We start from the raw sequence: 16,926 nt of genomic DNA, 5'->3' as shown, positions 1-16,926 counted from the left end.
AGTACAAGATATCGGACAACTAAGACCACTTTGCAACGAAGAGGATTTTACCGAGCATTATAATAATGGAAACTACAATAGTTGAAGACTCCGAAGACTAGGAGAATTGAAGGCTCTGAAGAATTCCCAGATTTGTATGACCTAGGAAGGCTACCCTTATGGAACTTGTCAGACTATTAAAGTTGTCAATACCCGAGATCAAGGTGTATCGGAGAAAGACCGGAACATGGAGCATTAGAACTCAAAGTTTTGTCAAGAAAACCCTAAGGCAGGAGATATCAACTATGGAATGATAGCTCATGGAAATGACAAGAGCAGAAACACGGCTATCCATGATGTTATCGCTCGCTTATGCTATTGTCACCGTGCTGAGTTAAGCATGCATTTCTTCGGAAGGATTGGATGACAAAAGGGCTAATGGGGCATCTGTCAGCAAAGGATGTAGTTTTAACCTTAGCTGGTGTATCGCCAGGATCTTGAGTATGACCTCAAGAATTTTAACATGGACTTCGAGAAAGCCGTATTTGACAAGGAAGTAGTTCATGAAGAACACGGGACCCAGAAGCTAAAAGTAGCCAAGCTGGAGGAGCAAAACCTCGAGATACCGGAGATTCGTCAGAAACTGAAGGACATTAGGACCATGGTTTATGCCAAGGATGTTGAAACTCAGAAGTTTGGAACGCAACTCCGGAAATATTAAAGGACATCACGAGAGACCTCGCATCAGCAAAGATGGTCTGGCAAAAGAACTTGAGAAGGACAAGCATGATCCGAAGAAGCCATCGGAGACATGAACAAGACTTGAAGAGTTTGATGACTTTGAAGATTTATTGACCTTTAGAAGACGAAACCCCTATTATATACCTACGTTAGATGCGACGATTGTGAGGTGTCATTTGTTTGATGTTTTTCGATAGCCACAAAATAAAATCTGTCTTTTCAAAACTATTGTTTGCATTGTGTGTATCCCTCTCTATCTCTATTATCTCACCCCAAAACCCATGGACCCAATAGAGGATGAATGAAGATAGACCCATATTTTCTGGACCGATGACTCAATTGGAGACGGACCGATGGATTCATATCATGGAAGATCATATGGAGAATAACACTATAGCCAGAAAGGATATGACCCAGCATGCTCTTCAGTGCTTTGAAAGAGGTGCTGCTACTTGGTGGAGGATGTACCAAACCATCAATGGATGGCAAGGAGTAACCACTTGGGAAGAATTTAAGTTGACTTTGTTAAAGTCTCGACTTGTGTCCCTGGAATTGAAGCCTTATGGAAATGATATGAAGAAGCCTTGTGCATGCAAGCTCTGTGGAGAAATAGGACACAACCATAGGAACACAAGGATGAATGCCCTTATTGTGAAGAAAGTCACCCAGAGGAAGAATGCTCCACTAGGCAGGTAACTTGTTTCATGTGTGAAGGGACTACCCACTACCCTGCTCAGTGTCACATTTACCCCATGGTACAAAGAACCATCCAGCAGAAGAAAGAAGTAATGAAAGGAGCCCTCATGGAAATTTTAGAAGAACCTGTGATGAAGGAAGAGGTGGAGGACACACCCAAATAAGAACCAATTAAACCCTGCACCAAGTCATGTTATGCATGTGGAGAAGAAGGACACATCTCCCAGAATTGTGTGAATGGGGATCTAGTAGAATTCCCGACAGAGGAAGTAGAGTATGACCCACAGGAAATAGAAGCGCTGATTGGAACAGAAAAGTCCAGGAAGAGAAGTAGATTGGATTCCAGGAAGGACCTGAGTCATATCACCTGTTTCAGGTGCAAGGAGTCAGGGCACTACTTCAGCGGTTGCCCAAAAAGGAAGCCGAGGACCCAAGGAGGCTATATAATCACAAGGAAACCTCGAGACTTGTCAGAAGTAGTATGTTTTCGTTGTAATGAAGTAGGGCACTTTGCCAGAGACTGTCCCAATGAGGATATTCGTGTTAAATAGTGGAGTCGGTGAAAAATATAGTAGAAGTGGAAAAAATTCTTTTATACTGAGGTGTTAAGTTGATGCATGTAATGGAAATGCAGGAGATTATAATGATTGGAGAATCAATAAAGTTAGCATCGTTGGTACTGATTTGGATTTTTATGAGTTGTTACTCTATGAAGAAAGATGTTGACCATTTTCGAGGATATGAGAAATATGGTCTATGGAAGACTTTGTGCATTTCAAGGGTGGTAGTACCCTGTGAGGACCCTTGACCCCTGGAAAAGATAATGATATTCCATGAAGTGTACTACGGACAAAAAAATAAGCATGAGTTTTATCTCGATATGTGGGATACCCCAAGAGTATGAAAGGATGAAATACTATTGGATATAAAGGAGGTATAACATTGGTAATAAGGAGCAATTGTAACTCTATGACGAGTCGGAGTAATCACGTTTTAGTTTGGTAGCAACAGAAGGAAGGGAGACAGTACAATTGGATGGATTTAAGACTGCTAGGAAGCTGGATGTTGGAATAATGATCCGTTGCCCCGATGATGAGTTTAAGGTTTACAAGTGATGAGATGGGCCATAACCCACAGGCTCCAGGACCTGCCAAGAAGCAAGCACACTCTTGCTGAAGGAAAAACCTTGGAAGAGGATATGCCTTTATCAACAGATGATCTTATAGGAGTTTACGCAAAACCCGAGAGTTGTGAAGAAATGATAGATGTTTGGCTTGCAGAACCTATGGATTTATCTGAACTTGGTTCGTCGACAAGAGAAATTATGCAATGCTTGTGAGGATGACTGAGTGTTAGAATACGAGATTTGCTAAACCATATACAAGGTAATGATTTGGGTGCGGGATGGATTGATCACCATACCGACTTACTCTTATTATTCGCCTCTGCTATATGGGATGGAAAATCTGACTGACTTACCTATAGTAGAGAGATAACGATCAAAACCTTGTTTGAGCCTTAGAATGGTATGACAATTTTTCCTCTGTACAAGGCAGTAGTTGCCAATCGTAGGTTATACGGTGAGATTGAAGCCCAGACCCATTTCCTGCAGGAGAAACCATAAACTGTTGACCACCATGAGATATCGATAGTTGTTTAGTATTAGTGCCAGACCTGTCAGCTAAGAAGAACAAGCCATGGAATAACCTTGCCAAGAAGAAAGGACACAAGGATCGAGGAAAAGGTTATGCCACTACCGGAAGAGCCCAGAGAAGGAATTTTCCCGAGAATTTGAGAAGACCGACACTGTCAACAATAAGGATGGAGTATATGAGTTTTGATGGAACCGTATCAATGCTTCTAAGGGTGGTAGAACCCGAGACCCCGGAGACGATCGATGGATTTTGAGAAGACCCCCAAACCTAACCTATTTCTTTCTAGCCTCTCCGAATCTCGAGGACGAGATTCATTTTAAGGGTGGTAGGTTTGTAACATCCCAAAATTCTAAATTTTGGAATGTTATAATAAATAAATAGTTTTGATTGTTTGTTTGATTGTGGTCTGGTTGATTGTGTGAAATTGAGTGACTTTTGAAACTTTTTTTGAAAGTTAAATGAGAGGGAATAAAAGGACTTTCCCAAACTTTCATTTTGCATTTATGATCTCCATGAATTCAAATCTGTTGTTTTGAATTTTCATTTGGAAAATATTTCCAATTCAGAAACTTTAAGCAACTCAATGATTTTCATGAGAGAAGATAAAATGACTTCTTCAAAACATGTGAAATATGAGTTGGAAGTTTCAAAGAATAAAATTTAGAGTCCCTTTGAAATTTATTTTCAATTTGGAGTTAGTTGGTTTTTATTCAAATTATTTTTCTCCAAAAATAAAATATATGGAAAATAGGGTAAAATGATTCCCTACATCACATACTTGGAGAGAAATAATTTTGAAGTCATTTTAGTATTTTTAAAATGATTTTTACTAGGTTTTATTGCACCAGTAGCACTCTTTGATTTATTTAAAATTTTGTGTATTTTATTTGACGTTAGTAAAATGTTCAAGTTGTAGAAAATCTTTTTTCTGAAAATTTTGATATATTATATGCCTATATAATTTTTTATTTGTTGTTTTCTTATTTAGTTGTCTGAAAAACAATTGTTTAAAAAAAATCTTCCGCCGACTGGGCCGGCCCAGCCCCAGCAGGCCGCGGCCCAGCTTCTCGCCCACGTCGCCCCCGACCGCGAAGCGGTCTCCCGCCGCCGCCGCCGCCGTGTCCGACCGGGACACGTGCCAGCCCGCCGCCTTGCCCCCTCCTCCAAGGCCGCCGCACCTTCCCTGGCCCCCTTAAATATCGCGCCCGGCCTCTCTCTCCCCTTCGCATCGCATCGCCGCCGTGCCTGGATCCGCCGTTTGCCGCTGCTGCTGCCTCGCCTAGTGCCGCGCCGCCTAGCCGCCGCCTTGCCCCGCGCCGCACGCCGCATGCCAGAGCCGCCCCCGTCTGCCGACTCGCCGGAGTATCGGTAAACCCTAGCCCCGATCCCTTCCGTCGGATCGAGATCCGACGACGTTTACGCGTTCGCTGTTTTCCTAATCTAACGAACGTTCGTTCGTTAGTTCTGTTTAGCGAACTGTTCATTCGTTAGGGTTCCGTAGCGAGCGGTCGCTCGTTAGACTTTTCGTTTTTATTTTAGTTTTTGGCCAGGGACCCATCCGTGAATATTTTATTTACAGATTAGTCCCTGATCTTCAAACCTTCATTACTTTTTACTCGCTTGTCCAAATCCAACGAAACCAATGCCCACTTCTTCGTTATAATCCCCTCTATCCAGTAAAGCAACTTAAACATATTTTCGGAAGTTTTAAAATTTGATTTCAAACAGTTTTGAATTCAAACTTCTTTTGTTCATAACTCGAGTTTTATAACTCCGTTTGAGTTGATTCTTTTTGCAAATCGAAGCTCTTGACCTAAACTTTCTGATAAGGACAAATTCACTTAATTTTGGTACTGTTAGAAGTTGTTTTCTATTTCAAGAGTTAATTGGTTGTTTTCGAAGTTTTCCGAGATCTTTTCTTCGATTCTTTTGCATGATTGCTTATGTGTGGGTACTATTGCTTGCTTACGATAGATTGATCGGAGTGTGACGAGTAGAACTATCAGGAGTTATGAGTGTGAATCATCTTCATCAACAGTACAAGGCAAGTTCACACTTTGATCATATCCCTTTATTACCCAGTTTTTATGGATTAGTTTCAACCCCTCAAACATTGCATGGTTAGGATTTGATAACATGAGGGTATTGGGAAGTAGTTGCTGAGGTAGGAACCTATTGTCTTGCATTCAAACCTAGGGTGTTACTACGTTATGCTTATACGGAAATGTTATGCTCGTAGACATGGTTTGGTTTTGAGAGAATTCATGAAAGATGTGAGAGTTATTATAATAACTAAGGGAAACTTAAGGTGGCTACTTTAATACACATCTGGGTGGATTGGTTGGGGCACGCTGGAGCACCCAGCGGTTTGCCCGGGCACCTGGAGAACCCAGTGCTTGCCCAAGGGAATCCCGGAGTACCCGTGTGATCACCCTATGGAATGCCACCTAGGCTCAAAGGGATCATAAGATTATTCATGCTAGAAACTTCCGTGTGCAGCCACAAGCCATTATGGGCTCTAGCATAGTTGAGTAAGTTGTGGGAATCCTTTCCATGATGGGCTAGCAGATGTAGGGGGATTGTAGGTGTACCGGCCTATCTATCGGTTAAGGGGACCTCTTCGGAAAGACTATGTCTCGGTCATCCATTTCTCAAACATCCTGTAGTGCGAGAAATACAACGGAGGAGATCGAGTCTTGTGGGGAAAAGTGCGCAAACCTCTGCAGAGTGTACAAACTAATCATGATTAGCCGTGTCCCCGGTTATGGACGTCTTGAGTATCTGGTTCTTGAATTATCATGTTGATCTCATCACGTTATTTAATTAATTTGTTGGGTTGATAATTATTATTTTGGGATTGAGTTGGAGGAACCTTCTCAATGATTTCAATCAATTTTGTAGTTAAATAAAATATATTCCTTTGTAGTAGGGAAAAATTGGCTTTATGCAAAAATAAACTTAGAGCTTTCCACCAGCCAAATATGCATGTAGTGATAGCTATTATTCATCATTGCTCTATGGTGTGAATTTGCCAGTACATTCAATGTACTGACCTACATGGCTACAACGTCTCATGTTGCAGGATTCTTACGACGAGTAAGTGATACGTTAGGGTTACGATTTCTACGCTCAACTTTGCCGTTGGTGTTGATGGGAATCCACAACCTTGTTGTTACTTCCGCTATTTGGATTGAGGTAATAGTATTTATGTTACTTTATACATGTGATTTACCTCTGTTATAAATCCTCGAGTACTGTGTGTGTTAGCATACCGATCCAGGGATGACACTTAAGCACAGAGACTTCGATCCATTCGGGTCGGGTAGCTACAACAGTATGGTGCACGGGGTTACATCGGCCTACAAAGACATGTCTGCGACGTGAGACATCGGAAGGCAATGGAAACGGGAGATTATACATATATTGAAGAGGGCCGGTGTGACAGGTACCGTGAGGGTGTCGAGCTCAGCCAAAGACGTAGCCCCGCCGAGCACGCCAGAGATGGAGAACGGGCTGCTAGCGGGTGCGGGAGCAGGTGCGCTAAACGAGTTGCTCCCGAAGAAGTTGGAAAGGGGAAAGTCTGTTGCCTCTTTATCTGGATTTTGCTTGGTCCAACTGACGATAGCCGAAACCAAGACACTATACGAAGCTTCCATTTCCTCTCTTGCGGCAGCTACCGCTGCTTTGACCGTCTCAGCTGATTTCTTATCAACCGCAATCTCAATCTTCTTGTCGACGTTTTCTTCATTTAACCTCCGTCTTTCCTTTCTCTCCTCGGCGCTCTCATGGTAGTACTTCTTCCATGTGGCACCGTCTCCGACGCCGTGCACGCGTCCATAGGATGGGCGAGTGTCCATCGGGAGTCCTTTCAATATGTTCAAGGCCCGGTTGAATGGGGTGTCCCACTTGGGCCTCGCTAACGCCTCAGACAGTGAGTCGCTTTCAGCCGCAATCCTGTGCTGCTCTTTCTCCAAAAGGAACGTGGATTGTTTTCAAATGTGACTAAACGTGCAGTCAAATTGATCAGAAGCTAAAATTAGGGGGTAAAATAATAATTACCAGCAGTCTCATGAACTACTTCGTGACCGCGTAGTATCCAAAACCTTGTTGACTGGGTCCCTGATGACGTCACGCTCCTGCCGGATGGTGAACTCCGCCAAGGGGCCTGGGATCCTCAGACTTTCGCGTTCCGCGTCCTCCTTGGCCCATATGGGCCTCTTCCCTGCGTAACCACGGCTTCTGAGGTGGTGGCACCCCATGTTCCTCTCTTGAAGCTCCTTCATGTACTCCGACTTTTCTTTGGCAGCTTTGGCAACACAAGCCTTCTTGAATATTTCAAACTGCTCTACCGTAATTGTCGGATTATCTTTTACAATCTCGGAGTAGGGTTCCTTTTTGACGATGATCTGATGTTTCACCCTTACTTTCCAGGCGGACAACGCGCCGCTAAATTTGCCCATGGCACGTCTGTTTATCTTCTTCATTGCCGGGTCTTTATCTGGATGAGTATATTTGATTTCATCCGGGCCCCGGAACAAGAATACCTGGTGCAGCTTCCTTAGGAGGGAGTGCTCCATATTTTGTATCTTCTTTAATTTCTCATCGTTGATGGTGGCAGTTGCCCGTAGGATGCAGCCTATTTGATTGTCGTAGCACGCGCGCGCTTCCGCACGCTCTTTTGCTCAAAATTGTCGGAGTCCACCTCCGTGACCACCAGTCTAGTAGTGTTGAGCTAGTTTGGGCGCCGTATCCTCTTCGGTTTCTGTTCTATACCGGCTTTGCCAGTCTCGGTGTCGGTCTCGATGTCGGTCTCAGTCTTGGATGTGACAGGTGGGCCTTGCAACAACCGTTGCTCCTCGAGAAGGTTCAAATAGGCGTCTGCCGCCTCGTAGACGTCGCAATCACCAGAACCATGTCCTTCATCGTTGCTAGCCATGTTTCCTACGATTAAATCTAGTCAATTAATCTAGACCTAATAAAATGAATAATGACATAAAAGGCCTATGTTTTGCAGGAATGTTGATCCATTCCCGTTGCGGCAAATCCCGGGCACTCGATATGTCCTAGTTTGTAGCACAAGTCATGCCGAATTTCATGGAAAATTTCGGCATGACCTTTGCTACAAAGTGGACAAATCGAGCGCCTGAAATTTGCCGGAACGGAAATGAATCAATATTCCGGCAAAACATAGGCCACTCGGCTTCATTCCCTGCAAACAATAAAAGGCCACTTAGGCACAATCGAACCACTTCAATATTGAAATGAAAAAACCCTACTGCCCTACTGCCCTAATTAACATCTAAACTAAACCCTACTGCCCTAATTAACATCTAATTTAAAAACTAAGTTAGAAGAAAATTCATTTAGCTACTAATAGAACAAAATTCAGTTAACTTTGGTGCTCTATAATGATGAAATGAAAAAAAATCAGTTAACTACTAATTTCATTCATTTAGGTCATTCATTTAACTTCACCTAATTAACCTACTGTACCACTACTACTAGCAGCACTACTAACCTAATTAACCCAGTAAAACCCTACTGTCCTAACTAAAAAACATCTAATTAACATGTACTAGTACCAATACTGGCCTAACCTAATTAACATCTACTAGTACCACTATATATACTACTAGCAGCACTGCTGCAACATTTTCTTCATTTTGTTCTTTAAAAAAATCTATGAAAACAAAAACCAAAATTAAACCCTACCCCCCTAACTAAATTTTTGCTCTAAACCCTACTGCCCTAGTTAAACCCTACTGCCTTAACTAAATTTTTGCTCTAACCTAGCCAACCTAGTTTACCTAGCTAGTTAACCTAATGAACCAAATTAACCTAGCTAGTTCGCTTAGTTACTTAACCTACCTAGTTAACCTACTTAACCGAGCTAATTCCTAGGGTTAACTAAATTCACCTAAGTAAATTAACCTAGAGAGGAGGGGTGGGGGCTTACAAAGAGGAGGGCGTCGAGGGTGGCTCGGGGCAACGGTTGCGGGGAGGTGCTCAGGGGAGACGGTGGCGCGGAGGGCGTTGATGGTGGCTTCGGTGGCGTCTACGGCGGCTCCCGTGATGGCGAGGGAGGCAGGGCGGCGAGGAGCGAACGAGGGTGGCTCCGGGGGCGTAGAGGATGCGCGGCTCCGGTGGTGGCTCCGGTGACGGCGACGGAGGCAGGGGCGGCGAGGGAGAGGTTGGGAAGACACGAGAAGAATGGGGAATTGGGAAAAGGAGGGACGCCCGTGCAGGGCAAGTCAAACTTAGTAGTAGCACTTTTTCCCAACAAGCGCTATAGCTATTTTTGAAGGAACGCACTGCTGCTATAGATAAGTTAGCTATATCGCTTGTTCGTGAAAACGCGCTATAGGTAAAGTAGCTATAGCGCTTTCGTGAAAACGCGCTGCTGCTATTGCTTTTTTTTCTTTAATTTTCCTTCTTTTTTTCTTTCCTTTCTTTTCCTTTTCTTAGTTGCAACACTGTGGCCTTAAAACGCACTGCTACTATTTTGTTAGCAGTAGTGCTGTTTTTAGAAGGGCGCTACTACTATACCAAGCCTGACGGCAACGGTGTAACAGTTATAGTAGTAGCGCTTTTTATGAGGGACGCGCTACTGCTATTTATGTAGCAGCAGCGTGCTTCTTCATCCCGCGCCACTGTAGCAGTAGCGCTTTGTTTTAACAAGCGCTACTGATAAGTCTCTGTGTATAAGTTTTTCCTAGTAGTGCTTGGATGCTAGAACATTTGGTTACAAAGAAATGACAAAAAAAATGCAGCTCCAACCTTTCAAGCATGGAAGCACTCCCTTGAAGAAGATTTGATCCAGCTCAGTCACATAATTAGGAAGAAGCAACGATGCTTGCTTCCACGCCCTGGATAGCTTCTAAGTTCTGAATTGCCATGACAACACGTTGGCCACGACCAGTGGCAGAGTCAGGAACTAGAAAGGCCTCAAGCAAGCCCCACGGCAACTCTAGCTACAGTAATAAACAGTAGAAAACTAGCTACAACACACAAAGGAACACAACCTCACGCCCCAGGCCACCGCCAGGGCAGCCTGGGGCTTGTCTCCGCCACTACCCACAACTAGAATAAGATGATATCTTCTTTTTATTTGTAGCTAGACTATATAGCTTTTTTTTTCTTTTTTTTCTCCCTTGCTGTTGTAATGTACTCTTATATTACACCTATTGTTCTAGTGTAAGGCACTTAGGCTTTCGCCCCACGATGGCGAGCTGCTAGTGCTACAGCCATGGTGTCCATCTTGCCGTCAAGGAAAAAAAGGCACTTATGCGGATCGCCTGCTATCTTCACTCTTTTTCTCAAAGCAAGATTGACTTATTCATCAACAAAAATTACAAAATAGGAACGAACGGCTAGTGATTGTCGAATTTCTGTATTTCCCTCCCTCCATGGTTATTCTGCCAAATAGACACGACAACATCATGTCAAATCAGGGCTGGCATCAACCCCGGGTCGCCGATCAAAGTCAGAAAATCAAAATCCGAGGCCTAGAAGTTTCCATTGCCAGTAAACAACAGAGCCCCCTATAGGAGATATCAAAGAGATTCCCCGGGCGACCTATCATCTTCGGACACAAGATTCCGTCGGCCACCAAGCCACCAACGACTCACCACGCAGCGCCAGCCACCAGCTCTCTCTTTCTCTTTAGAATATGGCCTGGCTTTTCATGCTTGTCAACAGCAGCGATTCTCGAGAGACAGGGACACAAGGCCCATACCCCCACTTCTATAGTACTGTATCATAGTCTTATCCATGAATTGTGAATGGCTGGTCGTCATCAGCCACAGAGAGGGCGAAATGTTCTTGCCTGATGACACCATGCACTCGCCGATCGATATTCCCGTCCACATTTCGGTGTGGTGCGGATAAGTGCTTAACGTGTTCTGGAGGGTAGAACGCGCATAATTGGAGCAGTTCAACAGGGGAAAGCACTCTCCGCATGTTGGTTTGGGTTGTTTTCCTGACCCTGTGAGAGTTAACATCGGGATGTTTATCTCTAATATAGTAGAACTGGCGTGCCATCCATGTGTAGCGATGTGATGTATACCCATTCATAATTCATCTGCAGGTGTTTACCGTGGTTACGACTCTGCGTTTTGTTCAGCCTGCTGAGATTTTCAGCGGTGGAAAGTAACCAAGTTGGTATGTTCCTCCTGAGGCAAGAAGAAGCATTCAGAAGTAGTAGAAAACAAAGAAGCAGATTAGCTTGGTGACTATGGAATAGTACATGTCGCCTTTCTGACAAGCATGTTAATATGACTTTGCCAAATCAGTGCCTATGCACATTCAAAAAAATCAACATTAGTTCATCTAATGGTTGTCCAATTACACTGGAAATTACAGACGGATCACAGCCTTCAACACGCGAATCTTTTGTAATATAGTCCTACGAGTAGAGGATTTAAACTTCATTCTTGCACAGGATTTTGGTCAGTATACATGACATGTAAAAAATGGGACTAAATAACAAAATATATGCATAGGCACCAAGATTCCAGAGCACATAATATATGCATCATTTTCGTTGTTGAGCAAGTGTGTGCAGTTTTTTTCTCGTCGCTCTCTCGCTTGTGTTCTTGTCCATGTCGTCGACGTACGACTAGAAAGCGACGGCCAGGCAAACTTGGGCCCCTCGTCGTGCGAATAAGACAGTGCCTAATAATTTACACTCCGTTGATTTTTGGGTATGCGTCCCGTAATATTTAATTTGTGCCCGTGGATTCAATCGTGTGAGGTGTTAGCTGCTTGTGTGGTTTAAGTAGGCAAGAAGGTTCTCTGACGGACCAAGAGTGCAGCTTGTTGCCTTCGCTTGTCGTAACGACACTGGTGAACCAACAGCAACAGGCTGAGCCTCCCGACCTGGACGCTAAGATTCTTGTGGCGAGTGTTTTCTTAAACGACGACGTCTAGATTCATGCTTAGTGACCTTGATAAATTTAAAACAGTTCCACGCACGGTTGAATTTGGCTGTTGTATTGTGCTTATTTTTTCAGCAGTTGTCTGTTAGTGCCGACGAAGTGAATCAAACCACCTATATAGATTAACAGTACTACAAGCCCTCTCTAGATGGAAGTGCCGAGGAAGTTCGGGGCAGATAAAATCAAAAGGGGAACATTTCATCATCAGATTTTCCCAAATGTGTCTGACCATGGTACATGGAATTTGAACCTCAAAGTTATGCAAAATGTCAAACCAAAACTGCATGCCCGATGGGAACCTCCTGATCCTGATGTCCAAAAAATTAATGCAGATGTATTCTAGAAAGAAAAAAATGCGGATGGAGCTCTCCTGGCCTGTGCTCATGAAGGTGCATGTAACAATTACTTCCTCTGTAAAAAAATATAAAAGCGTTTAGATCAAAGGGGTACTATGGATTTATTTTTTAGGCTTTGTCAAAGTGGTATCCTGAAGCATCATCTGCCTTAATCATGGAGACGTCGGCTGCAAGGATGGAATCTGAAGGGCAAGTGAAGTTGGACTTCAAAATATTATGGTGAGGGTGACTCCCAGGTGATGACCAAACTGTGGCGGGACATATACTTTCACTGATCCTGAAATTTCGGACATCATGGGTGAAATTAAGGAGTCGAGTACGGGTTTCAATAGTTTGTCTCTTTTTTTTGTGCACAGGCCTTTGAATGCTGCAGCTCATTTATGTGCTGAAAATGCTACTAGTGTTGGGCATGGGAGCTTGTGGCTAAACTTTGCTCCAGATTTCATTTGTATATGTGCCTAAACTTCATGATTGTAATCCTACCGTCGACGAGGAACGAAATGACCCGTTGAATTTCAAAAAATAGAACCCTAATTCTAAGATCCAATGAACACATATATTAAAAATCCTTGAATTCTTCATTTTTTTCTTCTAAGAATTCAAATGTAGCATTGAAATTCACAATATCTGAAAATTAAGTTCATGGCTTCCCGCTTTCCCCGATCTAAAATAACAACTCTAGTAGAGTCGCCATATTTTGGATCGCCACCAGTGATATACAGACAATCGCCAAAACATACGAAGGCTGAAACGGACTTTGACAAAGCCATAACTGCCAAAAAGCAGCCTGCATATATTTCTTCCAGGTAGGACCCATCCGTCATTGGGTCATAGATTCTTCCCTAATAATCCTCGATTCAGAAGAACACCTTTGATTCATAGAACACATCCATAAGCATCAATTTCATTCCTCTAAAAATGGCGGAAAATTAGTCGTGTTGCGAATTACATTCATGTAACAACTACTTAATTAAACTAATAACTAGCCTAGAATTAACTACTTGTGGTCATGGCTGCATCGATGGCGGCTCGATTCCCTGGCGGGGGCGGCGAATGCGGCAATGCGAACCTGGATGGCCCGGATGTTGAGGAACGCAGTAATTTAAAAAAAATGCCTACGATCACGCAAGATCTATCTAGGAGATGCATAGCAACGAGAGGGGAGAGTGTGTCCACGTACCCTCGTAGACCGAAAGTGGAAGCGTTTTAGTAACGCGGTTGATTGTAGTCGAACTTCTTCGCGATCCAACCGATCCAAGTACCGAACGTGCGGCACCTCCGCGTTCAGCACACGTTCAGCTCGATGACGTCCCTCGTGCTCTTGATCCAGTTGAGGACGAGGGTAAGTTCTGTCAGCACGACGGCGTAGCGACGGTGATGATGATGTTACCGGCGCAGGGCTTCGCCTAAGCACTACGGTGATATGATCGAGGTGTGTAACTGTGGAGGGGGGCACTTCACACGGCTAAAAAATCAACTTGTGTGTTCTAGGGTGCCCCCCTGCCCCTGTATATAAAGGAGGGAGGGGGAGGCCGGCCGGCCAGGCTAGGGCGTGCTGGGAGAAGGGGAATCCTACTAGGACTACAAGTCCTAGTAGGTTTCCACCTAAAGGAGAAGAGGGAAGGAAGGGAGAGGGGGGCCGCGCCCCCAACCCCTTGTCCAATTCGGACTGGGCTTGGGGGCGCGCGCCACCTCCTGGTTGCCGCCTCTCCTTCCCACTAAGGCCCATCAACTCCCCGAGGGGTTCCGGTAACCTCCCAGTACTCCGGAAAAATACCCGAACTTCTCCGGAACCATTCCGATGTCCAAATATAGCCTTCCAATATATAAATATTTATGTCTCGATCATTTCAAGACTCCTCGTCATGTCCGTGATCTCATCCGGGACTCCAAACAAACTTCGGTTCATCAAATCACATAACTCATAATACAAATCGTCATCAAACATTAAGCGTGCGGACCCTACGGGTTCGAGAACTATGTGGACATGACCGAGACACATCTCCGGTCAATAACCAATAGCGGAACCTGGATGCTCATATTGGCTCCTACATATTCTAAGAAGATCTTTATCGGTCAAACCGCATAACAACATACGTTGTTCCCTTTGTCATCGATATGTTACTTGCCCGAGATTCGATCGTCGGTATCATCATACCTAGTTCAATCTCGTTACCAGCAAGTCTCTTTACTCGTCCCGTAATACTTCATCCCGCAACTAACTCATTAGTCACATTGCTTGTAAGGCTTATAGTGATGAGCATTACCGAGAGGGCCCAGAGATACCTCTCCGAAACACAGAGTGACAAATCCTAACCTTGATCTATGCCAACCCAACAAATACCTTCGGAGACACCTATAGAGCATCTTTATAATCACCCATTTACGTTGTGACGTTTGATAGCACACAAAGTGTTCCTCCGGTATTCGGGAGTTGCATAATCTCATAGTCTGAGGAACATGTATAAGTCATGAAGAAAGCAGTAGCAATGAAACTGTAACGATCATAATGCTAAGCTAACGAATGGGTCTTGTCCATCACATCATTCTCCTAATGATGTGATCCCGTTCATCAAATGACAACACATGTCTATGGTTAGGAAACATAACCATCTTTGATAAACGAGCTAGTCAAGTAGAGGCATACTAGGGACACTTATGTTTTGTCTATGTATTCACACATGTACTAAGTTTCCGGTTAATACAATTCTAGCATGAATAATAAACATTTATCATGAAATAAGGAAATAAATAATAACTTTATTATTGCCTCTAGGGCATATTTCCTTCAGTCTCCCACTTGCACTAGAGTCAATAATCTAGATTACAAAGTAATGATTCTAACACCCATGGAGTTTTGGTGCTGATCATGTTTTGCTCGTGGAAGAGGCTTAGTCAACGGGTCTGCAACATTCAGATCCGTATGTATCTTGCAAATCTCTATGTCCCCTTCCGACACTTGATGACGGATGGAATTGAAGCGTCTCTTGATGTGCTTGGTTCTCTTGTGAAATCTGGATTCCTTTGCCAAGGCAATTGCACCAGTATTGTCACAAAAGATTTTCATTGGACCCGATGCACTAGGTATGACACCTAGATCGGATATGAACTCCTTCATCCAGACTCCTTCATTTGCTGCTTCCGAAGCAGCTATGTACTCCGCTTCACACGTAGATCCCGCCACGACGCTTTGCTTGGAACTGCACCAACTGACAGCTCCACCATTCAATAAAAATACGTATCCGGATTGTGACTTAGAGTCATCCGGATCAGTGTCAAAGCTTGCATCGACGTAACCGTTTACGACGAGCTCTTTGTCACCTCCATAAACGAGAAACATATCCTTAGTCCTTTTCAGGTATTTCAGGATGTTCTTGACCGCTGTCCAGTGCTCCACTCCGGGATTACTTTGGTACCTCCCTGCTATACTTATAGCAAGGCACACATCAGGTCTGGTACACAGCATTGCATACATGATAGAACCTATGGCTGAAGCATAGGGAATGACTTTCATTTTCTCTCTATCTTCTGCAGTGGTCGGGCATTGAGTCTGACTCAATTTCACACCTTGTAACACAGGCAAGAACCCTTTCTTTGACTGATCCATTTTGAACTTCTTCAAAACTTTATCAAGGTATGTGCTTTGTGAAAGTCCAATTAAGCGTCTTGATCTATCTCTATAGATCTTGATGCCCAATATGTAAGCAGCTTCACCGAGGTCTTTCATAGAAAACAATTTATTCAAGTATCCCTTTATGCTATCCAGAATTTCTATATCATTTCCAATCAACAATATGTCATCCACATATAATATTAGAAATGCTACAGAGCTCCCACTCACTTTCTTGTAAATACAGGCTTCTCCAAAAGTCTGTATAAAACCATATGCTTTGATCACACTATCAAAACGTTTATTCCAACTCCGAGAGGCTTGCACCAGTCCATAAATGGATCGCTGGAGCTTGCACACTTTGTTAGCACCCTTTGGATTGACAAAACCTTCTGGTTGCATCATATACAACTCTTCTTCCAGAAATCCATTCAGGAATGCAGTTTTGACATCCATTTGCCAAATTTCATAATCATAAAATGCGGCAATTGCTAACATGATTCGGACAGACTTAAGCATCGCTACGGGTGAGAAAGTCTCATCGTAGTCAACTCCTTGAACTTGTCGAAAACCTTTTGCAACAAGTCGAGCTTTGTAGACAGTAACATTACCGTCAGCGTCAGTCTTCTTCTTGAAGATCCATTTATTTTCTATGGCTTGCCGATCATCGGGCAAATCCACCAAAGTCCACACTTTGTTCTCATACATGGATCCCATCTCAGATTTCATGGCCTCAAGCCATTTCGCGGAATCTGGGCTCATCATCGCTTCCTCATAGTTCGTAGGTTCACCATGGTCTAGTAACATGACTTCCAGAACAGGATTACCGTACCACTCTGGTGCGGACCGTACTCTGGAAGACCTACGAGGTTCTGTAGTAACTTGATCTGAAGTTTCATGATCATCATCATTAGCTTCCTCACTAATTGGTGTAGGAATCACTGGAACTGATT

This window comes from Triticum aestivum, chromosome 5D, assembly GCF_018294505.1.
Source record: "Triticum aestivum cultivar Chinese Spring chromosome 5D, IWGSC CS RefSeq v2.1, whole genome shotgun sequence".
NCBI lineage: Eukaryota > Viridiplantae > Streptophyta > Magnoliopsida > Poales > Poaceae > Triticum > Triticum aestivum.
This window is presented reverse-complemented; position numbering follows the sequence as displayed.